This window comes from Monopterus albus, unplaced genomic scaffold, assembly GCF_001952655.1.
Source record: "Monopterus albus unplaced genomic scaffold, M_albus_1.0 scaffold255.1, whole genome shotgun sequence".
In the NCBI taxonomy this organism is placed as follows: Eukaryota; Metazoa; Chordata; class Actinopteri; order Synbranchiformes; family Synbranchidae; genus Monopterus; species Monopterus albus.
This window is the reverse complement of record NW_018128135.1, coordinates 267049-273066: the sequence shown is the minus strand read 5'-3', so window position 1 is coordinate 273066 and position 6018 is coordinate 267049. Positions and strand designations below refer to the sequence as shown.

Sequence of the window (6018 nt, the reverse complement as noted above, 5' to 3'; positions counted from 1 at the left end):
ATATCGCTAAGGACATGGTTCCCATATACACCATCGAAAAGCCAGGGTTCCTAAAAATGCTACGCACTGTTGATCCAAGATACACGTTGCCAAGCCGCAAATATTTCAAAGACGTAGCTATTCCTCGAATGTACACTGAAACACGTGAAAAAGTAGCGGAACAGCTTGATAAGGCATCTTTTTTTTCTACGACGACTGACCTGTGGAGTAGTCGTACTCTTCAGCCTTACATGAGCCTCACAGCCCATTATGTTGATGCAGAATGGAAACTGCGAAGTGTTTGTCTTCAGACATGTTATTTTCCTGACGATCATACTGGGGAAGTAATTGGTCAAGGGCTTAAAGATGTGCTGGCTTCTTATCAAACATTTACTGTTAATAATGCTTCTGGTGTAAATGTGCTTAATTTTTGAGTTGACTAATTGGTTAAAATCATTGGTCATTGATTTAAAATGGTTATTTTCTTACTCTGTATTAAGAAGAATTCAATATTTACTTTCATATTTAATTCAGCTGCAAAGACATTTCATTAGAGAATTTGTTTTACATTTATTTACACCTTGTTGACCAATTTATGTATGGCATGCACACTAAAATACAATGTTTCTTAAACTGGTTTTTCAAGTTACTTAAGAAGAGAATGTTACTTCAGTCACGTTGTTGTACTTGTGTTTAAGTTGGCTAGTTACACATAAAAAAAAAAAAAATCGAAATCGTGAATCGGTCACATTTTATGAAAAAACCTAGATTTTTATTTTTTGCCATATCGCCCAGCCCTAGTTGTAACTTTCTCAGATACAATGTTACCTGCTCAGATCTGTGGCCCCAAACTATAGTTGGACACCTCTGTTTCATGGCTAAGCTGCTTTAGGCCTGGGCTGTATCCGGGACCTAGCCTTAGAAGTCCAGGCTTTTGTGGCGAGGAGAGGTGAAGAGGGAGGCCAGCTAACTCCAAACATAGGCTTTATTCCATCTTAGTAACACAAACGCTGCATGTGGCCTTTGATGCCCAGTTAACTTCATTACAATCCTATGTATACCCTTAGAGTTGACTACTGGTGGCATTTTCCCACCCGTGGCTGCATGTAAGAGGAGGCTGCTCCATGCGCCGATCTTCTTGCTCTCATACTGCTCACACTGCATGCAAGTAGCAACAACACCAACATTACCTATAAGGCCATATTGTTAGGGTTAGCCCCCCTCACCAGGAGGGTGAGGGAGAACTAGGGGTAGGACACAAGATAGCTGACCCAGGTGCTAGTACAAAATAAAGGTTTAATGGGGGAAAAAGCAAGACAAAGCCAAACGTAACAACAAAAACAGGGTCCGTAATACTTATAACAAAGGAAGGGCAGTGATAACAAAGGAGGGGCAGTGATAACAAAGGGGACCAGAACGAACAGGTGCTCACACAAACTCACGGTAGACGAACAGGGTAAGTATTGTCCAAAAGCCAAGCCACAGAGACGAATCAAAAACTGAGGGTGTGTGTAGTGTAGCGCCTATGTCGTGTAAATGGAGTCAAGCCAAAACGCAACAGTAACTGTCAGCGTAGCGTTCCATAGTTACTGACATAAAGCGGCGCTATGTTGGGCTAATGTTGGCATATGTACGATAATGTTCCGGCGAAGGCGGAGCGTCGGTCAGGGGTTTAAATAAGGGAAGAAAGTAATCACCGGGATGCACCTCAGCTGTGTGCGTTGACAAACCAGTTACTAATTACTGGAATGCAACACAGCTGAGGTGCAGAGCCCATAAAACAGAGAAAACAAAGAGACAGAACTGAGGAGAGGCAGCGGCCGCCGAGCGGCCCTGACACATATGTCTTAAAGGGGAAGGCTGGGCCTGTAACAATGAAAGCTGCTGTGGGAACCTTGTCTGCCATAGCTCGCTAGCTTTAACTATCAAAACAGAGCAGTCACATGTCTGCATGCAACTGCAATGCCTTGTGGAAGACTCTTGGCTTGCACACTGAGTGCAAAAACAGGGTGCACACAAGTAGGAAGTAAACTGACAGGTACAGTAGGTATGCCATGCAATGGTTTTGGTTGGGAGGAGTTAAATTATTGGTCAAGTCTTCAGACAGCTGTTTGAGTCACTCCAGTCCAGCTGTTTTCTGTTGCAAGCATTTTACTGGTATCTGTTGTGATTGATCATGTAACTCTGACCCCCTGTTACTGATGATTCATAGATAGATTTATTTTTTAAAGATGTATAATAGTGATGCCCTAATGGCTCAGGTCTTAAATTATCCTTGCTCAACTGTTTTTCAAATGTAGGCCAAAAAAGTAATGGTTTAGTCATTTTGGATTTGCCAAAAAAAAGTCTAAGTGGGAAATGTGTTTACAATTTAGGCTATAATGGGCACTTTAAACACAGTATGTTTAAGGAAACAAGTGTTGTTCACTTACTGAATGCACAAAAAATGTACCAAAAAAGTTCTGTGGATGAATTCTGGTGATGTAACTGAATCATCCATAATTCAACAGAAATGAATCACTCTGGACCTTGTGAATTTAATCAAATTGGGAAATCACTGTCAAATCTGCCCTAGTAATCTACAAGTATTATGCAGCACCTTTAGAAACAGAGGCTCCAGTTTGAAACAGTGTTGTCACTTTGTCAGCCAGGGAGTTCAGTTACCTGCTATTCTTTACCAGAGGTTGATGGGGTGGGACAGGACAGGAGGGGGGCCTGCACTGAGGAATGTTATGCTCCGCCACAGTCCAACTACGTGAATATGAGAAGAAAGGAAAACAGAGAATCTGTCAGTTGAATGTAAAGTCATAGCTCCAGGCCTGGTCTGTTGACAGCTGTGGTAAAGAATCGAGGGAGACGTTTGCATGTGTTAACACAATTATCTCTCCACAGTGGCAGTAAACAGTGGATGACTTCTGAGCTGCAGTATATCCCGAGCGTCTCTTGACACAAGGTTTGACTAACAGTAACCTAGCCATTCCACATGGCATTTATTCAGCTACATGCATGTATTCATCCACACTACAACTACATGCTAAAACTAGGGTTGGGTATTGTTTGGGGGTTTTTTTTGATACCAGTGTTAAAACAATACTTTTAAAATGGCTCCGGTACCAAAACAGTAGCAGACCAGATATAATAAAAGAACAATAAAGTTAGGCCATACAATTCCTAATTTGAAGGGCTGGGCCATTTGGCCTTCTATTTCATACATTTTCAGAGGGCACTAAGACAAATGGCCTTCAAGTATGTGTATGTAGCTTATGTATACAGCCTGAGCAGTAAAGTTACAAACTAAAGTGCAGATGCTTGTAGAATGGCTAAATGGTGTTATTTGTGCACATTTAGATTCAAAAGCAAACCAAGTTCTTGTTGCTCTGCTGATGTTGCCTAAGATTACGGGTGGTATTAAGGAGAAAACAGAGGAAAGGACATAACTTCTCTTAATTACTCTAACTGATGCAATAATCATATTCTTCTGGCATGATGACAGAATGACTAGCATCACTTGTAGCAAGGTGAAAACTAAAAATAAATGCATAATGGCTGCCTATTGAGGTTTTCACTTGGTTGTCAGAGTTGACAATACTGGTGCTTATTTAGCATATGCAATATTTAAAAAAGCAGCGAAGGTACCGGTACACTTCAACATTACATGTAACATTTTGCAGCCTTTTACGGGGGACCAGCTGCAAGAGGATGTCCGCCAAAATCAGCATTTTCTTTATGGTCTGTCAGGTTCTCTGCAATTGGACAGGAGGAGGTGTTGTCACAGAGCCTTTTAAAACTTCAGCTTACAGGGAGGGCACACGTAACCTTGCGCTGCGCTCATGCCGGCGCAGCGCAGACACCTTTTCTGGGTTCCATAGTGTAGAGCAGCCCCCACCGCGTCCCATCTGAAAGCCCCTTTAAGCGCCGTTCTCCTTAGTACATCCATTAGCACACTCCAACCTGAGTGACTGAACATGAACAATAATTTATAGAGATCACAAATCTGATGAGGACACGCTGTGGCCGTGTAACTCCGACAGATATACAGGGCATCGCGGTCAGGTGCCAGGGCAACAGGGCTGTTGTGAAATGTATACCCTGCATAAAACGAAGGCTGACGACATTAAAAACATTCCCAGCTCTGACTTCGGAGCTCCTACGTAAATGGAACTCAGCATAAGTGATAGCCTTACCATTTAAGTGGCACCTAAGTCTGTACCGTGATTCGGTCCAGTAGATGCCGACAGGAACCGGCGCCATATTGGCACAGGGTCTCCATACCCATCCATAATCAAGGCTGTCTAAAACCATCTCAAAACCACATAAATGTTTGTATCTTTACAATAGGTCACATAACTGTACGTTACCTGAAAGGCAAACAGGTAGCAGGCAAGAGGCCAAGCAATACACCAACTACCTGGGGAAAGGAGCTGGCAGAGAGGATCAAATGAGAGAAACTGGAGACAGGTGTGCAGGTAGACCAGGGAGGTGCGCTGACCGAGAATTAGGAACAGGTCCAAATGATAAAGTAGTGTTCAGCTGAAGTGTATAACATATTTAAATACTGTATGAGTGAAATATCGCGTTCTAAACAGGACGGGTGAGATGTTCTGCCTCCTCCCAGGACACAGTGTTAGCTTTGGGCTTCTCTACATTCCTCTAACCACTCCCTGCTGTGGAGCAGATATTAAATTATTTAGTTAAATATTACTGAAGACAGGTTGAAGAGGTTAGATCCACAAAGTGCTCTGCAGGGAAGTGACGTTTTTTTTTACAGACTGTGTCCGTGCGCGCGTCCACGTAAGAGAAGCCAAGAGGAAAGGAGTCATCAAGGAACATTTGTGTGAATGTCTAGATTACAGGTGTGTGTGTAATTTGGACCAACAAAGTGTGTATTGTTGAATGTGTCTGCACTGTCCAGACACACTGCCTGTCCAACTGCTCAGGAGATGCTTTGAATTTCACCCAGAAAAGAAGTTCTTAACTGGGACATTATGCTCAGGTTGGCTTATTGTTTGTCACCTTGGTTTGATTTTATGACAGTGAAACTTGCAAAACAGTAAGAAAATGTAATAATGGTTCTTTTTTCTTCCTCTGAGGAACATTTTGTTTGTTTTGTCTGAATTTCAGTATATTATAGAAGACAAAAAAGTCTGAGATGCTGGAACCAAACCTGGTATTCAAAGATGCACTAAGATTTTGCACAGATTTGTATAAATCAAGTAAAAAATAGTCTAGAAGTGTTTTATCCCTGCTATACTACCACCCACCCCCACCCATCTTCAGGCCTTGTATTTATTTCTTGCCCCCTGTGGCCACTTTTGTTAACCTCCAGACTACACTTTTTTAAGGCCCCCACTGATCCCAGGGTATAAAAGGTGTTTTTTGAACCAGCATGGCTCATTCCAAAGACGGACCATGGAGGCTACCCGTGCAGGTCCAACCCAGGATGGGAGCAGAACCAAGAGGCCACGTTCTGTAGCACAGAAAGAGCGCGACAAAGAACGAGGCATGTTGGAGATGGAGAGCAATAAAAGCATCCAAAGTATAGTTGTTTTTGGCAGCCTGTTTTCATTTTAGTTTTAGTCTAGTCTTTGTGTGAAGCTGTCATTTTAGTTTTTATTAGTTTTAGTCAATTCATACTCTTTTTAGTCTAGTCTAGTTTTAGTCAACAACAACTGATGACATTTTAGTCTAGTTTTAGTCAATGAACATTGTATTTTAGTCTCTTTTTAGTAATGCAATTCAATTTAACCCAGAGTATAAGTACCTAGTAGTATAGATGAAACCAAACGTTTCTTTTAGCCAAACCCATTTCAAACAAGGTTATCTTATTATATTATTGTTACCTTATAGACTCAAGAGTACATCCAATACACATTTTGTGTGATTTTGTGGCCACATTTCTCCCCATCTTTTTCCACAACAAATTCCGTTTTCTTTTCCACTTCTATGTAATTAAAGTTTTTCCAAATGTCGTTTCTTCTTTTTCTCCCAATGACAAACCCCGGCTGGCCAGCCATTGGTCCCTTTCTCTGTTGATATATA

At 41.8% G+C, this 6018-nt stretch overlaps 1 long non-coding RNA gene across 1 annotated transcript; it reads left to right on the top strand.

Moving 5' to 3' along the window:
* Positions 1–1882: 1882 nt before the first annotated feature.
* On the top strand, positions 1883–5444 carry LOC109972404 (uncharacterized). The gene is made up of 3 exons (XR_002276681.1): positions 1883–2017; positions 2872–2932; positions 5322–5444. It is a non-coding gene; the product is annotated as an uncharacterized LOC109972404 (long non-coding RNA).
* Positions 5445–6018: the final 574 nt, after the last annotated feature.